This window comes from Oncorhynchus mykiss, chromosome 6 (genome assembly GCF_057628025.1).
Source record: "Oncorhynchus mykiss isolate SJ-2025 chromosome 6, ASM5762802v1, whole genome shotgun sequence".
Lineage (NCBI taxonomy): Eukaryota > Metazoa > Chordata > Actinopteri > Salmoniformes > Salmonidae > Oncorhynchus > Oncorhynchus mykiss.
This window is the reverse complement of record NC_143027.1, coordinates 17,480,749-17,504,487: the sequence shown is the minus strand read 5'-3', so window position 1 is coordinate 17,504,487 and position 23,739 is coordinate 17,480,749. Positions and strand designations below refer to the sequence as shown.

The 23,739-nt window shown below is 40.4% G+C and overlaps 1 pseudogene across 1 annotated transcript in view; it reads left to right on the top strand.

Annotated features, from left to right (window-relative positions):
* The window catches only part of LOC110525348 (pescadillo homolog), a 71,452-nt pseudogene that overhangs the window by 34,578 nt on the left and 13,135 nt on the right, over positions 1 to 23,739 (top strand). The window contains exons 2-10 of the transcript XR_016496520.1: positions 15,995 to 16,025; positions 16,510 to 16,589; positions 16,796 to 16,949; positions 17,054 to 17,163; positions 17,367 to 17,536; positions 18,159 to 18,242; positions 20,623 to 20,739; positions 21,611 to 21,688; positions 21,885 to 21,974. The product of XR_016496520.1 is annotated as a pescadillo homolog (transcript). The remainder of the gene's footprint in view (positions 1 to 15,994; positions 16,026 to 16,509; positions 16,590 to 16,795; positions 16,950 to 17,053; positions 17,164 to 17,366; positions 17,537 to 18,158; positions 18,243 to 20,622; positions 20,740 to 21,610; positions 21,689 to 21,884; positions 21,975 to 23,739) is intronic.

The following is a 23,739-nucleotide window of genomic DNA, read 5'->3' as shown; positions in this document are numbered from 1 at the left end:
GTCTATTTGTTGGTAATTGGAAATACGCCTCTTTCGAATTTCGTCCCCTGTTCCTAAACACATCCATCCTATAGTGTAGGTTTTGAAGATTCATAATCTCTGTTTGTAGTCATCAAAAGAAGATTGAGGAACGGTTGGGGGACCCAAGAAGTACAAGCCCCCACACCATTCTCTAACCTCTGAAATGTTGTCTTTGATGTGTGCATTTCAAAGTACCCCTTAACATCTATTCCCTGTCTCTCTGGTAGAGTAGTGGTGATGGTATTCGCTCCCCAAACCAGAGTTTGAGAGTTCAAATCTGAGGAGAGCATTTTTTAGAGAGCCATTTTTGATTCTGCCTTTTGTTGGCATGAAAGAACTAACTTGAGGTTTGTTGGGGGGTAGGGGTAGTTCCCATCAAATAGAAAGACTGAAGTGACACCTTGTACAGAATGTCCTTTTAATAGAGTTGTGATAACATACTATGTCGTGGAGTAACAATATATTATCCTTGTCTGCAAAAGCCAACTTTGACCTGGGGGCATGCTTTGTAGACCATTCAAAAGCGTTCCGATACCTTGTCCCCAAGAAAAAACCCACGTGTTATGATAGCTTATAGGCAGTAGTAGGCAAATGAAGGGCCAAAGTTCCAATATTAAGATTTTGGAATAACATTTCTAGGGTCTATTTGTTGGTAATTGGAAATACGCCTCTTTCGAATTTCGTCCCCTGTTCCTAAACACATCCATCCTATAGTGTAGGTTTTGAAGATTCATAATCTCTGTTTGTAGTCATCAAAAGAAGATTGAGGAACGGTTGGGGGACCCAAGAAGTACAAGCCCCCACACCATTCTCTAACCTCTGAAATGTTGTCTTTGATGTGTGCATTTCAAAGTACCCCTTAACATCTATTCCCTGTCTCTCTGGTAGAGTAGTGGTGATGGTATTCGCTCCCCAAACCAGAGTTTGAGAGTTCAAATCTGAGGAGAGCATTTTTTAGAGAGCCATTTTTGATTCTGCCTTTTGTTGGCATGAAAGAACTAACTTGAGGTTTGTTGGGGGGTAGGGGTAGTTCCCATCAAATAGAAAGACTGAAGTGACACCTTGTACAGAATGTCCTTTTAATAGAGTTGTGATAACATACTATGTCGTGGAGTAACAATATATTATCCTTGTCTGCAAAAGCCAACTTTGACCTGGGGGCATGCTTTGTAGACCATTCAAAAGCGTTCCGATACCTTGTCCCCAAGAAAAAACCCACGTGTTATGATAGCTTATAGGCAGTAGTAGGCAAATGAAGGGCCAAAGTTCCAATATTAAGATTTTGGAATAACATTTCTAGGGTCTATTTGTTGGTAATTGGAAATACGCCTCTTTCGAATTTCGTCCCCTGTTCCTAAACACATCCATCCTATAGTGTAGGTTTTGAAGATTCATAATCTCTGTTTGTAGTCATCAAAAGAAGATTGAGGAACGGTTGGGGGACCCAAGAAGTACAAGCCCCCACACCATTCTCTAACCTCTGAAATGTTGTCTTTGATGTGTGCATTTCAAAGTACCCCTTAACATCTATTCCCTGTCTCTCTGGTAGAGTAGTGGTGATGGTATTCGCTCCCCAAACCAGAGTTTGAGAGTTCAAATCTGAGGAGAGCATTTTTTAGAGAGCCATTTTTGATTCTGCCTTTTGTTGGCATGAAAGAACTAACTTGAGGTTTGTTGGGGGGTAGGGGTAGTTCCCATCAAATAGAAAGACTGAAGTGACACCTTGTACAGAATGTCCTTTTAATAGAGTTGTGATAACATACTATGTCGTGGAGTAACAATATATTATCCTTGTCTGCAAAAGCCAACTTTGACCTGGGGGCATGCTTTGTAGACCATTCAAAAGCGTTCCGATACCTTGTCCCCAAGAAAAAACCCACGTGTTATGATAGCTTATAGGCAGTAGTAGGCAAATGAAGGGCCAAAGTTCCAATATTAAGATTTTGGAATAACATTTCTAGGGTCTATTTGTTGGTAATTGGAAATACGCCTCTTTCGAATTTCGTCCCCTGTTCCTAAACACATCCATCCTATAGTGTAGGTTTTGAAGATTCATAATCTCTGTTTGTAGTCATCAAAAGAAGATTGAGGAACGGTTGGGGGACCCAAGAAGTACAAGCCCCCACACCATTCTCTAACCTCTGAAATGTTGTCTTTGATGTGTGCATTTCAAAGTACCCCTTAACATCTATTCCCTGTCTCTCTGGTAGAGTAGTGGTGATGGTATTCGCTCCCCAAACCAGAGTTTGAGAGTTCAAATCTGAGGAGAGCATTTTTTAGAGAGCCATTTTTGATTCTGCCTTTTGTTGGCATGAAAGAACTAACTTGAGGTTTGTTGGGGGGTAGGGGTAGTTCCCATCAAATAGAAAGACTGAAGTGACACCTTGTACAGAATGTCCTTTTAATAGAGTTGTGATAACATACTATGTCGTGGAGTAACAATATATTATCCTTGTCTGCAAAAGCCAACTTTGACCTGGGGGCATGCTTTGTAGACCATTCAAAAGCGTTCCGATACCTTGTCCCCAAGAAAAAACCCACGTGTTATGATAGCTTATAGGCAGTAGTAGGCAAATGAAGGGCCAAAGTTCCAATATTAAGATTTTGGAATAACATTTCTAGGGTCTATTTGTTGGTAATTGGAAATACGCCTCTTTCGAATTTCGTCCCCTGTTCCTAAACACATCCATCCTATAGTGTAGGTTTTGAAGATTCATAATCTCTGTTTGTAGTCATCAAAAGAAGATTGAGGAACGGTTGGGGGACCCAAGAAGTACAAGCCCCCACACCATTCTCTAACCTCTGAAATGTTGTCTTTGATGTGTGCATTTCAAAGTACCCCTTAACATCTATTCCCTGTCTCTCTGGTAGAGTAGTGGTGATGGTATTCGCTCCCCAAACCAGAGTTTGAGAGTTCAAATCTGAGGAGAGCATTTTTTAGAGAGCCATTTTTGATTCTGCCTTTTGTTGGCATGAAAGAACTAACTTGAGGTTTGTTGGGGGGTAGGGGTAGTTCCCATCAAATAGAAAGACTGAAGTGACACCTTGTACAGAATGTCCTTTTAATAGAGTTGTGATAACATACTATGTCGTGGAGTAACAATATATTATCCTTGTCTGCAAAAGCCAACTTTGACCTGGGGGCATGCTTTGTAGACCATTCAAAAGCGTTCCGATACCTTGTCCCCAAGAAAAAACCCACGTGTTATGATAGCTTATAGGCAGTAGTAGGCAAATGAAGGGCCAAAGTTCCAATATTAAGATTTTGGAATAACATTTCTAGGGTCTATTTGTTGGTAATTGGAAATACGCCTCTTTCGAATTTCGTCCCCTGTTCCTAAACACATCCATCCTATAGTGTAGGTTTTGAAGATTCATAATCTCTGTTTGTAGTCATCAAAAGAAGATTGAGGAACGGTTGGGGGACCCAAGAAGTACAAGCCCCCACACCATTCTCTAACCTCTGAAATGTTGTCTTTGATGTGTGCATTTCAAAGTACCCCTTAACATCTATTCCCTGTCTCTCTGGTAGAGTAGTGGTGATGGTATTCGCTCCCCAAACCAGAGTTTGAGAGTTCAAATCTGAGGAGAGCATTTTTTAGAGAGCCATTTTTGATTCTGCCTTTTGTTGGCATGAAAGAACTAACTTGAGGTTTGTTGGGGGGTAGGGGTAGTTCCCATCAAATAGAAAGACTGAAGTGACACCTTGTACAGAATGTCCTTTTAATAGAGTTGTGATAACATACTATGTCGTGGAGTAACAATATATTATCCTTGTCTGCAAAAGCCAACTTTGACCTGGGGGCATGCTTTGTAGACCATTCAAAAGCGTTCCGATACCTTGTCCCCAAGAAAAAACCCACGTGTTATGATAGCTTATAGGCAGTAGTAGGCAAATGAAGGGCCAAAGTTCCAATATTAAGATTTTGGAATAACATTTCTAGGGTCTATTTGTTGGTAATTGGAAATACGCCTCTTTCGAATTTCGTCCCCTGTTCCTAAACACATCCATCCTATAGTGTAGGTTTTGAAGATTCATAATCTCTGTTTGTAGTCATCAAAAGAAGATTGAGGAACGGTTGGGGGACCCAAGAAGTACAAGCCCCCACACCATTCTCTAACCTCTGAAATGTTGTCTTTGATGTGTGCATTTCAAAGTACCCCTTAACATCTATTCCCTGTCTCTCTGGTAGAGTAGTGGTGATGGTATTCGCTCCCCAAACCAGAGTTTGAGAGTTCAAATCTGAGGAGAGCATTTTTTAGAGAGCCATTTTTGATTCTGCCTTTTGTTGGCATGAAAGAACTAACTTGAGGTTTGTTGGGGGGTAGGGGTAGTTCCCATCAAATAGAAAGACTGAAGTGACACCTTGTACAGAATGTCCTTTTAATAGAGTTGTGATAACATACTATGTCGTGGAGTAACAATATATTATCCTTGTCTGCAAAAGCCAACTTTGACCTGGGGGCATGCTTTGTAGACCATTCAAAAGCGTTCCGATACCTTGTCCCCAAGAAAAAACCCACGTGTTATGATAGCTTATAGGCAGTAGTAGGCAAATGAAGGGCCAAAGTTCCAATATTAAGATTTTGGAATAACATTTCTAGGGTCTATTTGTTGGTAATTGGAAATACGCCTCTTTCGAATTTCGTCCCCTGTTCCTAAACACATCCATCCTATAGTGTAGGTTTTGAAGATTCATAATCTCTGTTTGTAGTCATCAAAAGAAGATTGAGGAACGGTTGGGGGACCCAAGAAGTACAAGCCCCCACACCATTCTCTAACCTCTGAAATGTTGTCTTTGATGTGTGCATTTCAAAGTACCCCTTAACATCTATTCCCTGTCTCTCTGGTAGAGTAGTGGTGATGGTATTCGCTCCCCAAACCAGAGTTTGAGAGTTCAAATCTGAGGAGAGCATTTTTTAGAGAGCCATTTTTGATTCTGCCTTTTGTTGGCATGAAAGAACTAACTTGAGGTTTGTTGGGGGGTAGGGGTAGTTCCCATCAAATAGAAAGACTGAAGTGACACCTTGTACAGAATGTCCTTTTAATAGAGTTGTGATAACATACTATGTCGTGGAGTAACAATATATTATCCTTGTCTGCAAAAGCCAACTTTGACCTGGGGGCATGCTTTGTAGACCATTCAAAAGCGTTCCGATACCTTGTCCCCAAGAAAAAACCCACGTGTTATGATAGCTTATAGGCAGTAGTAGGCAAATGAAGGGCCAAAGTTCCAATATTAAGATTTTGGAATAACATTTCTAGGGTCTATTTGTTGGTAATTGGAAATACGCCTCTTTCGAATTTCGTCCCCTGTTCCTAAACACATCCATCCTATAGTGTAGGTTTTGAAGATTCATAATCTCTGTTTGTAGTCATCAAAAGAAGATTGAGGAACGGTTGGGGGACCCAAGAAGTACAAGCCCCCACACCATTCTCTAACCTCTGAAATGTTGTCTTTGATGTGTGCATTTCAAAGTACCCCTTAACATCTATTCCCTGTCTCTCTGGTAGAGTAGTGGTGATGGTATTCGCTCCCCAAACCAGAGTTTGAGAGTTCAAATCTGAGGAGAGCATTTTTTAGAGAGCCATTTTTGATTCTGCCTTTTGTTGGCATGAAAGAACTAACTTGAGGTTTGTTGGGGGGTAGGGGTAGTTCCCATCAAATAGAAAGACTGAAGTGACACCTTGTACAGAATGTCCTTTTAATAGAGTTGTGATAACATACTATGTCGTGGAGTAACAATATATTATCCTTGTCTGCAAAAGCCAACTTTGACCTGGGGGCATGCTTTGTAGACCATTCAAAAGCGTTCCGATACCTTGTCCCCAAGAAAAAACCCACGTGTTATGATAGCTTATAGGCAGTAGTAGGCAAATGAAGGGCCAAAGTTCCAATATTAAGATTTTGGAATAACATTTCTAGGGTCTATTTGTTGGTAATTGGAAATACGCCTCTTTCGAATTTCGTCCCCTGTTCCTAAACACATCCATCCTATAGTGTAGGTTTTGAAGATTCATAATCTCTGTTTGTAGTCATCAAAAGAAGATTGAGGAACGGTTGGGGGACCCAAGAAGTACAAGCCCCCACACCATTCTCTAACCTCTGAAATGTTGTCTTTGATGTGTGCATTTCAAAGTACCCCTTAACATCTATTCCCTGTCTCTCTGGTAGAGTAGTGGTGATGGTATTCGCTCCCCAAACCAGAGTTTGAGAGTTCAAATCTGAGGAGAGCATTTTTTAGAGAGCCATTTTTGATTCTGCCTTTTGTTGGCATGAAAGAACTAACTTGAGGTTTGTTGGGGGGTAGGGGTAGTTCCCATCAAATAGAAAGACTGAAGTGACACCTTGTACAGAATGTCCTTTTAATAGAGTTGTGATAACATACTATGTCGTGGAGTAACAATATATTATCCTTGTCTGCAAAAGCCAACTTTGACCTGGGGGCATGCTTTGTAGACCATTCAAAAGCGTTCCGATACCTTGTCCCCAAGAAAAAACCCACGTGTTATGATAGCTTATAGGCAGTAGTAGGCAAATGAAGGGCCAAAGTTCCAATATTAAGATTTTGGAATAACATTTCTAGGGTCTATTTGTTGGTAATTGGAAATACGCCTCTTTCGAATTTCGTCCCCTGTTCCTAAACACATCCATCCTATAGTGTAGGTTTTGAAGATTCATAATCTCTGTTTGTAGTCATCAAAAGAAGATTGAGGAACGGTTGGGGGACCCAAGAAGTACAAGCCCCCACACCATTCTCTAACCTCTGAAATGTTGTCTTTGATGTGTGCATTTCAAAGTACCCCTTAACATCTATTCCCTGTCTCTCTGGTAGAGTAGTGGTGATGGTATTCGCTCCCCAAACCAGAGTTTGAGAGTTCAAATCTGAGGAGAGCATTTTTTAGAGAGCCATTTTTGATTCTGCCTTTTGTTGGCATGAAAGAACTAACTTGAGGTTTGTTGGGGGGTAGGGGTAGTTCCCATCAAATAGAAAGACTGAAGTGACACCTTGTACAGAATGTCCTTTTAATAGAGTTGTGATAACATACTATGTCGTGGAGTAACAATATATTATCCTTGTCTGCAAAAGCCAACTTTGACCTGGGGGCATGCTTTGTAGACCATTCAAAAGCGTTCCGATACCTTGTCCCCAAGAAAAAACCCACGTGTTATGATAGCTTATAGGCAGTAGTAGGCAAATGAAGGGCCAAAGTTCCAATATTAAGATTTTGGAATAACATTTCTAGGGTCTATTTGTTGGTAATTGGAAATACGCCTCTTTCGAATTTCGTCCCCTGTTCCTAAACACATCCATCCTATAGTGTAGGTTTTGAAGATTCATAATCTCTGTTTGTAGTCATCAAAAGAAGATTGAGGAACGGTTGGGGGACCCAAGAAGTACAAGCCCCCACACCATTCTCTAACCTCTGAAATGTTGTCTTTGATGTGTGCATTTCAAAGTACCCCTTAACATCTATTCCCTGTCTCTCTGGTAGAGTAGTGGTGATGGTATTCGCTCCCCAAACCAGAGTTTGAGAGTTCAAATCTGAGGAGAGCATTTTTTAGAGAGCCATTTTTGATTCTGCCTTTTGTTGGCATGAAAGAACTAACTTGAGGTTTGTTGGGGGGTAGGGGTAGTTCCCATCAAATAGAAAGACTGAAGTGACACCTTGTACAGAATGTCCTTTTAATAGAGTTGTGATAACATACTATGTCGTGGAGTAACAATATATTATCCTTGTCTGCAAAAGCCAACTTTGACCTGGGGGCATGCTTTGTAGACCATTCAAAAGCGTTCCGATACCTTGTCCCCAAGAAAAAACCCACGTGTTATGATAGCTTATAGGCAGTAGTAGGCAAATGAAGGGCCAAAGTTCCAATATTAAGATTTTGGAATAACATTTCTAGGGTCTATTTGTTGGTAATTGGAAATACGCCTCTTTCGAATTTCGTCCCCTGTTCCTAAACACATCCATCCTATAGTGTAGGTTTTGAAGATTCATAATCTCTGTTTGTAGTCATCAAAAGAAGATTGAGGAACGGTTGGGGGACCCAAGAAGTACAAGCCCCCACACCATTCTCTAACCTCTGAAATGTTGTCTTTGATGTGTGCATTTCAAAGTACCCCTTAACATCTATTCCCTGTCTCTCTGGTAGAGTAGTGGTGATGGTATTCGCTCCCCAAACCAGAGTTTGAGAGTTCAAATCTGAGGAGAGCATTTTTTAGAGAGCCATTTTTGATTCTGCCTTTTGTTGGCATGAAAGAACTAACTTGAGGTTTGTTGGGGGGTAGGGGTAGTTCCCATCAAATAGAAAGACTGAAGTGACACCTTGTACAGAATGTCCTTTTAATAGAGTTGTGATAACATACTATGTCGTGGAGTAACAATATATTATCCTTGTCTGCAAAAGCCAACTTTGACCTGGGGGCATGCTTTGTAGACCATTCAAAAGCGTTCCGATACCTTGTCCCCAAGAAAAAACCCACGTGTTATGATAGCTTATAGGCAGTAGTAGGCAAATGAAGGGCCAAAGTTCCAATATTAAGATTTTGGAATAACATTTCTAGGGTCTATTTGTTGGTAATTGGAAATACGCCTCTTTCGAATTTCGTCCCCTGTTCCTAAACACATCCATCCTATAGTGTAGGTTTTGAAGATTCATAATCTCTGTTTGTAGTCATCAAAAGAAGATTGAGGAACGGTTGGGGGACCCAAGAAGTACAAGCCCCCACACCATTCTCTAACCTCTGAAATGTTGTCTTTGATGTGTGCATTTCAAAGTACCCCTTAACATCTATTCCCTGTCTCTCTGGTAGAGTAGTGGTGATGGTATTCGCTCCCCAAACCAGAGTTTGAGAGTTCAAATCTGAGGAGAGCATTTTTTAGAGAGCCATTTTTGATTCTGCCTTTTGTTGGCATGAAAGAACTAACTTGAGGTTTGTTGGGGGGTAGGGGTAGTTCCCATCAAATAGAAAGACTGAAGTGACACCTTGTACAGAATGTCCTTTTAATAGAGTTGTGATAACATACTATGTCGTGGAGTAACAATATATTATCCTTGTCTGCAAAAGCCAACTTTGACCTGGGGGCATGCTTTGTAGACCATTCAAAAGCGTTCCGATACCTTGTCCCCAAGAAAAAACCCACGTGTTATGATAGCTTATAGGCAGTAGTAGGCAAATGAAGGGCCAAAGTTCCAATATTAAGATTTTGGAATAACATTTCTAGGGTCTATTTGTTGGTAATTGGAAATACGCCTCTTTCGAATTTCGTCCCCTGTTCCTAAACACATCCATCCTATAGTGTAGGTTTTGAAGATTCATAATCTCTGTTTGTAGTCATCAAAAGAAGATTGAGGAACGGTTGGGGGACCCAAGAAGTACAAGCCCCCACACCATTCTCTAACCTCTGAAATGTTGTCTTTGATGTGTGCATTTCAAAGTACCCCTTAACATCTATTCCCTGTCTCTCTGGTAGAGTAGTGGTGATGGTATTCGCTCCCCAAACCAGAGTTTGAGAGTTCAAATCTGAGGAGAGCATTTTTTAGAGAGCCATTTTTGATTCTGCCTTTTGTTGGCATGAAAGAACTAACTTGAGGTTTGTTGGGGGGTAGGGGTAGTTCCCATCAAATAGAAAGACTGAAGTGACACCTTGTACAGAATGTCCTTTTAATAGAGTTGTGATAACATACTATGTCGTGGAGTAACAATATATTATCCTTGTCTGCAAAAGCCAACTTTGACCTGGGGGCATGCTTTGTAGACCATTCAAAAGCGTTCCGATACCTTGTCCCCAAGAAAAAACCCACGTGTTATGATAGCTTATAGGCAGTAGTAGGCAAATGAAGGGCCAAAGTTCCAATATTAAGATTTTGGAATAACATTTCTAGGGTCTATTTGTTGGTAATTGGAAATACGCCTCTTTCGAATTTCGTCCCCTGTTCCTAAACACATCCATCCTATAGTGTAGGTTTTGAAGATTCATAATCTCTGTTTGTAGTCATCAAAAGAAGATTGAGGAACGGTTGGGGGACCCAAGAAGTACAAGCCCCCACACCATTCTCTAACCTCTGAAATGTTGTCTTTGATGTGTGCATTTCAAAGTACCCCTTAACATCTATTCCCTGTCTCTCTGGTAGAGTAGTGGTGATGGTATTCGCTCCCCAAACCAGAGTTTGAGAGTTCAAATCTGAGGAGAGCATTTTTTAGAGAGCCATTTTTGATTCTGCCTTTTGTTGGCATGAAAGAACTAACTTGAGGTTTGTTGGGGGGTAGGGGTAGTTCCCATCAAATAGAAAGACTGAAGTGACACCTTGTACAGAATGTCCTTTTAATAGAGTTGTGATAACATACTATGTCGTGGAGTAACAATATATTATCCTTGTCTGCAAAAGCCAACTTTGACCTGGGGGCATGCTTTGTAGACCATTCAAAAGCGTTCCGATACCTTGTCCCCAAGAAAAAACCCACGTGTTATGATAGCTTATAGGCAGTAGTAGGCAAATGAAGGGCCAAAGTTCCAATATTAAGATTTTGGAATAACATTTCTAGGGTCTATTTGTTGGTAATTGGAAATACGCCTCTTTCGAATTTCGTCCCCTGTTCCTAAACACATCCATCCTATAGTGTAGGTTTTGAAGATTCATAATCTCTGTTTGTAGTCATCAAAAGAAGATTGAGGAACGGTTGGGGGACCCAAGAAGTACAAGCCCCCACACCATTCTCTAACCTCTGAAATGTTGTCTTTGATGTGTGCATTTCAAAGTACCCCTTAACATCTATTCCCTGTCTCTCTGGTAGAGTAGTGGTGATGGTATTCGCTCCCCAAACCAGAGTTTGAGAGTTCAAATCTGAGGAGAGCATTTTTTAGAGAGCCATTTTTGATTCTGCCTTTTGTTGGCATGAAAGAACTAACTTGAGGTTTGTTGGGGGGTAGGGGTAGTTCCCATCAAATAGAAAGACTGAAGTGACACCTTGTACAGAATGTCCTTTTAATAGAGTTGTGATAACATACTATGTCGTGGAGTAACAATATATTATCCTTGTCTGCAAAAGCCAACTTTGACCTGGGGGCATGCTTTGTAGACCATTCAAAAGCGTTCCGATACCTTGTCCCCAAGAAAAAACCCACGTGTTATGATAGCTTATAGGCAGTAGTAGGCAAATGAAGGGCCAAAGTTCCAATATTAAGATTTTGGAATAACATTTCTAGGGTCTATTTGTTGGTAATTGGAAATACGCCTCTTTCGAATTTCGTCCCCTGTTCCTAAACACATCCATCCTATAGTGTAGGTTTTGAAGATTCATAATCTCTGTTTGTAGTCATCAAAAGAAGATTGAGGAACGGTTGGGGGACCCAAGAAGTACAAGCCCCCACACCATTCTCTAACCTCTGAAATGTTGTCTTTGATGTGTGCATTTCAAAGTACCCCTTAACATCTATTCCCTGTCTCTCTGGTAGAGTAGTGGTGATGGTATTCGCTCCCCAAACCAGAGTTTGAGAGTTCAAATCTGAGGAGAGCATTTTTTAGAGAGCCATTTTTGATTCTGCCTTTTGTTGGCATGAAAGAACTAACTTGAGGTTTGTTGGGGGGTAGGGGTAGTTCCCATCAAATAGAAAGACTGAAGTGACACCTTGTACAGAATGTCCTTTTAATAGAGTTGTGATAACATACTATGTCGTGGAGTAACAATATATTATCCTTGTCTGCAAAAGCCAACTTTGACCTGGGGGCATGCTTTGTAGACCATTCAAAAGCGTTCCGATACCTTGTCCCCAAGAAAAAACCCACGTGTTATGATAGCTTATAGGCAGTAGTAGGCAAATGAAGGGCCAAAGTTCCAATATTAAGATTTTGGAATAACATTTCTAGGGTCTATTTGTTGGTAATTGGAAATACGCCTCTTTCGAATTTCGTCCCCTGTTCCTAAACACATCCATCCTATAGTGTAGGTTTTGAAGATTCATAATCTCTGTTTGTAGTCATCAAAAGAAGATTGAGGAACGGTTGGGGGACCCAAGAAGTACAAGCCCCCACACCATTCTCTAACCTCTGAAATGTTGTCTTTGATGTGTGCATTTCAAAGTACCCCTTAACATCTATTCCCTGTCTCTCTGGTAGAGTAGTGGTGATGGTATTCGCTCCCCAAACCAGAGTTTGAGAGTTCAAATCTGAGGAGAGCATTTTTTAGAGAGCCATTTTTGATTCTGCCTTTTGTTGGCATGAAAGAACTAACTTGAGGTTTGTTGGGGGGTAGGGGTAGTTCCCATCAAATAGAAAGACTGAAGTGACACCTTGTACAGAATGTCCTTTTAATAGAGTTGTGATAACATACTATGTCGTGGAGTAACAATATATTATCCTTGTCTGCAAAAGCCAACTTTGACCTGGGGGCATGCTTTGTAGACCATTCAAAAGCGTTCCGATACCTTGTCCCCAAGAAAAAACCCACGTGTTATGATAGCTTATAGGCAGTAGTAGGCAAATGAAGGGCCAAAGTTCCAATATTAAGATTTTGGAATAACATTTCTAGGGTCTATTTGTTGGTAATTGGAAATACGCCTCTTTCGAATTTCGTCCCCTGTTCCTAAACACATCCATCCTATAGTGTAGGTTTTGAAGATTCATAATCTCTGTTTGTAGTCATCAAAAGAAGATTGAGGAACGGTTGGGGGACCCAAGAAGTACAAGCCCCCACACCATTCTCTAACCTCTGAAATGTTGTCTTTGATGTGTGCATTTCAAAGTACCCCTTAACATCTATTCCCTGTCTCTCTGGTAGAGTAGTGGTGATGGTATTCGCTCCCCAAACCAGAGTTTGAGAGTTCAAATCTGAGGAGAGCATTTTTTAGAGAGCCATTTTTGATTCTGCCTTTTGTTGGCATGAAAGAACTAACTTGAGGTTTGTTGGGGGGTAGGGGTAGTTCCCATCAAATAGAAAGACTGAAGTGACACCTTGTACAGAATGTCCTTTTAATAGAGTTGTGATAACATACTATGTCGTGGAGTAACAATATATTATCCTTGTCTGCAAAAGCCAACTTTGACCTGGGGGCATGCTTTGTAGACCATTCAAAAGCGTTCCGATACCTTGTCCCCAAGAAAAAACCCACGTGTTATGATAGCTTATAGGCAGTAGTAGGCAAATGAAGGGCCAAAGTTCCAATATTAAGATTTTGGAATAACATTTCTAGGGTCTATTTGTTGGTAATTGGAAATACGCCTCTTTCGAATTTCGTCCCCTGTTCCTAAACACATCCATCCTATAGTGTAGGTTTTGAAGATTCATAATCTCTGTTTGTAGTCATCAAAAGAAGATTGAGGAACGGTTGGGGGACCCAAGAAGTACAAGCCCCCACACCATTCTCTAACCTCTGAAATGTTGTCTTTGATGTGTGCATTTTGAAGTACCCCTTAACATCGAGTGTCTGTCTCTCTGGTAGAGTAGTGGTTATGGCGTTTGCTTCCCAAACCAGACTTTGAGAGTTCAAATCTGAGGAGAGCATTTTTTAGAGAGCCATTTTTGATGTTGCCTTTTGTTGTCATGAAAGAGCTAACTTGAGGTATGTACCCCCTAGTTCAAATCCCAGAGAAACAGTTAATGTAGCAACTTCTTTCTTGTTGCCTTTGTGGGTCTGAAAGAGCAAACCAGAGGTATGTAGGGGAAAAGGGGCTAGGTTCCCATCAAAAAGCAAGAATGAAGTGACACCTTGTTTCAAATGTCATTTCAGTAGAGTTGTGATAACATACTATGCTGTGGAGTAACAATACAAACATACTCTGTAAAAGCCAACTTTTACCTGGGGCCATTCTTTGTAGACCATTCAAAAGTGTTCCTAGTCTTGGTCCGCCTGAAGAAAGCCACATGTTAAGATAGTTTAAAAATAGTTGTAGATATGGTGGTGAATTCCCAAAGGAGAGGTTGTGAGTTAAATTCATTTCAAGAGCATGCCAACTTGCTTTTGTTGCCTTGACAGAACAATGTTGAGGTGGGTTTCCGGAAGGACATAGACATTAAGGGAAATTGGATAATAAAATGTTAGGGTACAGCAACTGGTGTTGAGAAGGAGTGCTGATCTACAAACAAACCCACCGCTGTCCATATAAAGTTATTCCAGAGACAACTGATTCAGAATGATCTAGGCAAAGCTGATCGTAGAAAAGTGCTCCTCTGTACGCATTTATGAAATGTCTCAGGCTAAGAATGCTGAACTGGAATCAGTACCCCCCACACCCCCGTCAAAGTAATGTTATTCATTCTACTCACAAATGCTAAACAGATCCTAGTTCAGCACTCCTACTTCAAGCCACCAAGTGAATGTTGGGTATTGGGTGCTAAACTTCTTGAACAGTGGTTGAAAAAGTACCCAATTGTCATTCTTGAGTAAAAGTAAAGATATGTTAATAGAAAATGTCTCAAGTAAAAGTGAACCAGTAAAATACTAAGGAAACCTCATTGCTAAAAGATACTTAAGTGTCAGTGGTAAAAGTATAAATTATTTGACCTTCCATATATTAAGCAAACCAGACAGCACAATTCTCTTGTATTTTTAATTATGAAATAGCCATGGGAACACTCAGACATAATTTACAAACGAAGCATGTGTTTAGTGAGTCCGCTAGATCAGAGGCAGTAGGGATGTTCTCTTGATAAGTGTGTGAATTGGACCATTTTCCTGTCCGGTTTAGCATTCAAATGCATAAAGTACTTTTGGGTGCCAGGGAAACTGTATGGAGTAAAAAATATATGAATTTGTTTAAAAATGTGGCAAAGTAAAATTGAATGTTGTAAAGAAACAGAGTGTAAAAGTACAGATACAAAAAAAACAGATATTAACAAAATGTAGTGGAGTAGTTTAAATACATTTTTGTTAAGTAATTTACACCACTGGACTTGAAAGGAACACCGGTACCCCATGTATATAGCCTTGCTATTTTTTATTTTACTGCTGATCTTTAATTATTTGTTACTTTTATTTCTTATTTAACACATTTTTATTACAACTACATTGTTGGTTAAGGGCTTCATTTCAGCATTTCACTGTAAGGTAGTCAGTCACATGTAGTATTCGGCGCATGTGACAAATACAATTTGATTTGTTACACATGAAAAACATGTTGTGAACCAGGTGTGACATTATTGAAGCTGTGCTGACACCTAGTGGACATCAAGAAGACCTACACTACACACACACACATATATATATATATATATATATATATATATATACATATATATATACACACACTTTAACCTTAACACAGATGGGATGCTTTACATAAGTTGCTATTTTTTATTAGACACTAATATATATGTCCAATAAACAGACGTTCAAAAGTCGGAATGTAAAGCAAAAACGACTGGAAAGTTATTCAAAAGCAAGTGTAGTGAATCAAGCATCTTGGGATTACCTGAAATAGGTCAAAGTATATATTTGACATGTTCTAATTTATTATATCTATATTTAACTAGGCAAGATGAACTCAAAAACATCGACATAGACACAAGTTACCTGCTATATTTGGGGGAAAGGATTAACACAGAACTTGGCAAAATACAATGCATGCTTCTGTAGTACGAGTAGGTATATACAGTATCATCGGTAACAATTGTGTACAAGCCACCTAGCTAATAAAATACTGGGGCTTGCGGTCATTAGTTACATTTCAACCACAGCGATTCCCCAATTGAGGCGCATCAGAGTTCACCCGCAAATGCAGGAACACCGGAAATAATAACTAAACCAATGAATGAGAAATGGTGGAGGCTACTAGAACGAAGAGACATTTTTTCCGAATAAACGTGGTGAGTGAAAAACGTAATTACATAGCTCACTCCCTACCCGGTATCTCATTCTACTGTTATACGACTCTGTATGCGTTGCTTGTTGGCAACCTTGTTATTTACGAAGTTTTTGGAACGGATTCCTGTTGGAACGTTCCACAAATTATACCCACCCAACAGATATTTTGTAAATGGGGGGTCTACAGAAAAAGAAGGTAAGGATGTCACTGTTTGTTAGATTAATTATCCAACCATTTGGTTAGCTACGTACTGAAGTTAGAAAGCTCGCTCAGGCTGTTTCTCTGAGCACGGAATTATGAGTTCAGGCCGAAATGGTTTAGCTAGCTAGCTATAACATATCGCTAGCTAGTGTGAGACACTTTTATGTAACGTTAGCTAGATACAATAGGTGAGTAAGTTATTTCAATTTCCGTCTAGTCTTGGAATCTTGTGCAGTTGATGCGTGTTTTCAACCCAGCTAGCTAGTTAACGTTAGCTGTTACATATTCACCTGTTTAGTGCATAAAAAAAGCTGTAAAGGGTACTAAATAGTCAATTGTTTTGCAGAACATTGCCAGCATCAAGCTTTTTACTCTTAAGTCTAGTTACACGTGTTCTAGTAATACGTTCCTCCAATACCTCACACATGTCTGTCTAAATGTTTTGTGAGTAACTGTAAACCTATGTGTCTTGTTTCAGTATGAGAGGGGCTCTGCCACCAACTATATCACAAGGAACAAAGCCCGCAAGAAGCTGCAGCTGAGCCTGGCAGATTTCAGGTACTAAGTACTACTGACCCACCACAACCTGGGTCGTATTTATTAGTGTTATTGTTGCTCCCTGTTTCAGTCTGTTTTCTTCCCTATGGTGCCTATTGAATAAGGCCCTGTGTTCTGGCTGTGGATATAATAGCATGGTTGCCTCTGGTGTCAGTTTCTGCAATGCCAAATTCACCGTCTGCATGTTCATCCACTGTTCCACACAGACGCCTGTGCATTCTGAAGGGCATCTACCCTCATGAACCCAAGCACAAGAAGAAGGTGAACAAAGGTTCCACAGCTCCCCGCACATTCTATCTGCTTAAAGACATCCGGTTCCTCCTGCACGAGCCCATCGTTAGGAAATTTAGAGAGTACAAGGTAATGTTTTAGACTATTGTTTTGACTGAGATACAGATATTGTTCCATTTTGTGTTTTTTACTGTTTACATTTTTCAGTCAAACACTTGTTCCATCTCTGGTAGGTGTTTGTGCGTAAACTTAGGAAGGCCTATGGAAAGGCAGAATGGACAGCGGTGGAGAGACTGCGAGATAACAAGCCTGGCTACAAACTGGACCACATCATCAAAGAGAGGTGAGGTCTCAATCCACCGCAGCGCCAACTGCAAACAGCAGATGGCATTATTGAACATATAAATTACCTGTAGAAAATAATACCGTAATCGAATAGGATCTTGTGTTGTGCCCTGTTTATGGTTCATGTCAGTATAACATTTGTAAAGGATGTCCTACATGTGTTTATATCTGAGTGTTGTGTTGGCTCTATTTGTGTGCCAGGTACCCCACATTCATCGATGCCCTCCGTGATATAGATGACGCCCTCTCCTTGCTTCCTCTTCTCCACCTTTGCCCGCACGAGAAAGTGCTACGTCCAGACCATCACGCTATGCCGACGTCTCACCGTGGAGTGGATGAACTATGTAGTCACATCTCGCTCTCTCCGGAAGGTAGGAAGGACAATAGTACAGACGTGTCCTCACTAACATAAAGAGTTGGTCCTCAATGAAAATCTCCATGTTGTGGATAGACAAAGTGCAGGCATGATTTATTAAGTAATGATACGGACTGTTACAGGTACAATAGCATCTGAAATTGAATTGTCATTTTAACTTCATATACACGTACAGTACCAGTCAAAAGATTGGACACACCTACTCATTCCAGGGTTTTTATAGATTTTTACCATTTTCTACATTGTAGAATAATAGTGAAGACATCAAAACTATGAAATAACACATATGGAATCATGTAGTAACCAAAACAGTATATTTCAGAATTTTCAATGTTGCCACCCTTTCCCTTGACAGCTTTAACACTTTTTTTGGTGATTCCATGTGTTATTTCATAGTTTTGATGTCTTCACTATTATTTTACAATATAGAAAATAGTAATTATAAAGTAAAACCTTTCAATGAGTTGGTGTCTAAACTTTTGACTGGTACTGTACTGATTTTTGTTGTTGTGGTTACTAGTCCACATTGGATATGTCTGAATGAGATGCATGCTATTTGGCAAGAGAATAACTGGTAGTCCGCAGCACCCTTGACCTTGTTTTGCTTTCCCTGGCAGGTTTTCATCTCCATCAAGGTGATTTACTATCAGGCAGAGGTTCTTGGACAGCTCATAACCTGATCCTACCAGTTTGCCCATGATGTAAGTGCTGAGTGACTTCACATCAGCTCAAAGAGCCATTTCAAATGTATTCAGTCCCTGTGTTAAAAGCCTCTTTTTTTTTATTTCTACATTATTTTATCAGGCAGTCATACTGAGACCAATGTCTCTTTCGTAGATGATCCCTGAATTACAGAAAATACACACGTCAATATAAATACAAAATGCAAGCAGAAACAACATGGTCTTTCAACACACATTCACAAGACCCTCAATCAGCTTTCTGAATTACCCTGGAGACATCAGAACATCACATTTTAAGAACATTTTGAAGATTGTTCCACAAATAAGATGCAAGAACTAAAACCTGATTTACCAAACTCCGTAGAGACCAAAGGAATTTCCAGAGTTAACCATCCCCGAAACCGGGTGTGTGAACTCGTACGTCTAAAGTTTAGTCATGATGTTGGGTACAGTGGGATTTTTTTGTAAAGGGGCTTTATAAATGAAAACATAGCAATGAATCAACCTACATTACATCAGATCGCTAATCAACTTTCTGGTAGAGAATGCAGTGATGAGTACTGAAATTTTCACCATAATTAAGCGCAGTGCGCTATGATGAACTGCATCTAGCGGCTTTAATGAAGTGGCAGTTGCATTCATATAGATGTTGCCATAGTCTCGGACCGATAGGAACGTGGCTGAATCTGTTTTCTACTGTTTGGTGAGAGGCAACATCTATTTCTATAGAAGCCCATTTTTATTATTCGCTTATCTAACTCATCAAATGCTTTTTGAAATATAGCTTTTCATCTATCCAGATGCCCAGATATTTGTAAGCAGGGACACAATCAATGTGGACATCATCCAAAGTGCATATTTTTTAAATCATCAGTTTATTCTTATGTGCTCTAGAGAACAACATGTACTTAGTTTTACCTGCATTCAATGCTTATTTCAGGTCAAAGTTTTTCTGTAATACAATGAAGGCAGACTGTAGTTCAGAGAGCCTGGTCAACTGTGGTGGCAATATTATACACAACAGTATCTTCTTACAAGTGCAGGTTCGTTTTTTTACAGAGGTCGATATTGTTAAGGTAAAAAGTACAGGATCCAGAATCGACCCAATGCAGCTGTTTTTATGTTAGATCATTTCTGGGTAACAATTTAAGTACTTTACTGTTATAGATTTCCTTTTTATTGGGCAAAATGTATTTTTTAGCAAAATACTATTTCACAAGCAACAATTTTGCTAGGACTGTGAGTGAGGGCAAAACTAGCTGTTATTGGCAGAGAGGTTTAGAACACTCTTTGTTATTGGTTTATTAACCAATTTACAGCATTGTGAGCCAGATGTTTCACTGGATGTATAAATCTGAAGCATCCGTTTGGCATTTCTACTCACCGCCAAATGTGGTGATGAGAGGAAGCCCAGTGGGAGAAGATGGAGCCAGATGGCTGTTGGCCAACATTCTGGGAATTTTCTCATCGATGAAACGTTTGATTTCAATACACTTTTCTGTTCCAAAAACTAGAATCTGTTACAGCGTGGACTTAGTTTTGTAGACTACCTTTTGCCAAAGTTTCAAGACATTTTGTTTGAGTGCAGGGGCAAATTTTGTTATTGCGCACTTCATAGAGTTGGCGTTCCCTAACATAAATATGCTAATACATGATAGAACGGTGGTATCCGATTTTAAGTACCATGGCATCATACTTTGATTCCAACCTCTTTCAAAAAGCTGGTGAAGAAAGTAACTCATAACCATATTCAACCTAGATAATTTCTGATCCATATGAAATAGTTTGATTACAAAGGTAGCAGAACTGTACAGCAGTGCTATGATACTTCCTCTCTTAACATCCTGCTTGACTAGCAGGGCCCAAGCTTACTGTACAACATTAAAACCCATTCGGTGTGTGTGTACAATAGGCTCTCAAAGTGCTTGATAGAATAGACATCACTGTTACATCCTCAGAAAGCATGAGCTCTGGAGTTGGGGAAGTATTGTGCAATACACCAACGTTTGCAGATCAGCTGTACCGACTTCAGACGAGTCACAAGTCGCTTCTGGGAGATCACCACAAAACGGAGAACACCATTGTGTTCGTGCGAGTCCTCTTCCATAGAGGAGTCAAAATAGTTTATAGGCCAAATCGTTTGGACGTTACATACAATTTTGTGCTAAAAAAATATTTCTAGCTTAAACTGAGATTTTTATGGGGAATTTTTTAAGTTATGCTAGTTCTATTTCCACCGGGCGCAGACATCGACCATGGGGGGTTAAATACTTTACGTTGATGCTGTTAATTGTCTTTAAATTAAATTAGCTTGACATGTGGTTGATGGGGCCTCAACATTGACTTTACAATACAAGCGTTCAGACTAATAATAATCTGTCTGTCCTATGTCCCCCAGCACCCAACAGATGTGGACTATAGAGTAATGGCTACCTTCACGGAGATGTACACCACCCTCTTTGGCTTCATCAACTTCCGCCTCTACCAGACACTTAACCTGGTCTACCCACCCAAGGTAACCCAGCACCTGGCCTAAACCTGGGTTGTGTTCACTAGGCACCAAGGGAAGAAAACAGACTGAAACAAGGAGTAACCTGTCCAATGACAAATGCTTGTTTTTGTTATCCTGTTGCAAAACGTTTTGCTACAGTGTGCACTAATAAATACAATCCCGGAGAACCACTTCAGCCATCCAACATCATAAGCAGTGCTTTTTTTATCACGATGTTCCTTCTGTTGATGAACGTACAGTTGAAGTCGGAAGTTGACATACTTAGGTTGGGGTCATTAACTCGTTTTTCTACCACTCCACAAATTTCTTGTTAACAAACTATAGTTTTGGCAAGTCGGTTAGGACATCTACTTTGTGCATGACACAAGTAATTTTTCCAACAATTGTTTACAGACAGATGAATTCACGTATAATTCACTGTATTACAATTCCAGTGAGTCAGAAGTTTACATACACTAAGTTGACTGCAAATCAATCCCAGAACAACAGCAAAGGACCATGTGAAGATGCTGGAGGAAACAGGCACAAAAGTATCTATATCCACAGTAAAACGAGTCCTATATCGACATAACCTGAAAGGTCGCTCGGCAAGAAAGAAGCCACTGCTCCAAAACCGCCATGAAAAAGCCAGACTACGGTTTGCAACTGCCGTAGCAACTGCACTTTAAATAAAGTGTTGATTCTAACTGACCTAAGACTGGCATTTTTACTAGGATAAATGTCAGGAATTGTGACAAACTGAGTTCAAATGCATTTGTCTAAGGTGTATGTAAACCTCCGACTTCAACTGTATATAGTCTAGTAATATACAGAGATCATTGGCCTGCTAATTGTTGTGTGTCGGAGCTGTTGCTAACCACAACCCTCCCTCCAGCTGGACAGCAAAGCTGAGTCGGAGCTGAAGGCCGAACACGAGGAGGACTACGCCATGGACTCTGAGAGCTACTTGGAGGTGGGCCTTTCATCACCTTATGTATTGATACAAATAAATGGATAGAAGTTATATTTGCTTGATGAGGGACAGCCAGCCCTCTCTTCATTGTTGTGGGCTACCTGCCCTACCTTGATGCTACTCTGTCAGTAGAGATGTGTAGTTTTGAAGCGGTGTGTGAGGAAAACTGATCCGGTGGGTTTCATGCTCTCTACAGAAACTGTCTGCCCTGAGTGCCAGCTTGGCGCGCGTGGTTGCCACCGCGGAGGAGGAGGAGAACCAGCTCGACCAGTTCCCTGCTGACGGGGTAAGGTGACACACTGAATAAACTGGCTACCAGGTGGTCAGGGGTGTGTTAGAACCAATGCGTCCCACGGTCACATTTCATTGTTTCCATTTAGAAATCACTTTCTTTGCAAAATCTTCAGGATGTAGGTGGAGGAAGTATTTGTAGCCTCCACTCATCTTGAATGGATAGTTATACAAAAGTCATCCTCTATTTGATGTTGATGTCCTTAAAAATGTTGCCGGTCAAATGTTCGGTCTACAGAGAAGGGCTCATTCCTGCCAATTGTATACTAGGCATTTAAATGATTGCTAAAGAGCTGATTGGAAAAGCTCTACCAAGGATTCACCTTATTATGGTGCATTTTCTTTGAAGATTTAGCTTGGTGTTTTTCAGTTTCCATCTACGCGGACTGTCACGTGTGTCTCTCTGGGCCATGGCTCCTGCGGACCTGCTCTAACCTGGAGCCAAGACAAGGGCCTGGGTACTTTTCAGTTTAATTTACATAACAATGGCTGTGAACCAGGGTTTCTGTTCGAAATTTGTCACCGGACATTTGACCGGCAACATTTTTAATTTCCCAGACATTTGAGAAGTCTGCCGGACCCGTATGCATTGGGTGAGTAACCTGATTAGGGTGTCCACCCACAGTGCTCAGAATGACAATCTCATTTTGATTATGGTAATTCATATTTACAGAACATGCAAGTTGAGGATGCCTTAACTTCTGATGTGCACTTTGAAAACGTTAAAACAACTGTCCACATTTAATTTTCCTTAGGCAACAAGGTGAGTAATGAACAGCAAAATCAATAGCCTATGTCAATCAACTCTCCCCCATTGTTGAAAAGTTGACCTATTATGTTGGTCAGCTTCTCGAGAAAGAAATAGCCTATTCCAAACCGACTCTCTTAACTTGAGACTTGACTTAATGTCTGATGACTTAAAATGATCTGGCCAGGGTTTGTAATCTTTTGTCACTCGTTTTCTGGGTGTTCGTGGATTTGGCTACACTCAGCAAGAGACAGTAGCTGCAGCATTGCCTTTGCAAAAAAAAAACACACAAAAAAAACCCAGCTGCAACAGATTGGCTAGTGAAACACACACTTGGCACTCTGGACCAGCAAACTTGTCAATCAACACAGGTCGGGTGTGCTAGCGAACAGATTGATTTGCTGTACAGCTATAGGATTGGGTGCAGTGCAAATGTCAAATTGTAGGGAGAGAGGCTTACCATGGTGTGTGTGTGTGTCTCCAAAAAAGTTTCATCACCAACCTTAACGGTTACTTTGCTAGCTCACAAGCAATGGGGCAACAATTACTAGCATAGGCCTATTGGTCTTTTGGTATGTAACAATTGCTTGACATTGATAACTTACTAATGAAGCTTGCATTTGGAATTTGTTAAAATGAATTATTACTGTGGCGAAGACCCACCATAAGCGCTGCTCATCACCTATGCTCTCCAATGTGGAAATTGCGTTGTAGAACCAGTTTTGTAATTGCCAATTGGATAATTGTATGGTACTGGGGGCCAAGTGCTTGTATTATGTATGTCTACCTGTTTGAGCTCCTGTTGGACAGATTTTATTTGGTTTCTCAAGATGAGGGTGTACAGTAGGGCTGGGCGATAAATCATTATCAATAATTATCGAGAATTACTTCCCTCAATAACGATATAAAACATATTTAGATAAATTTTCGATAATGTCAATTTCACCTCTGGCGTAGCAGGAACATGCGGCGAATTGACAATATGCACGTGGAGAGGTATACGCCCTCTAAA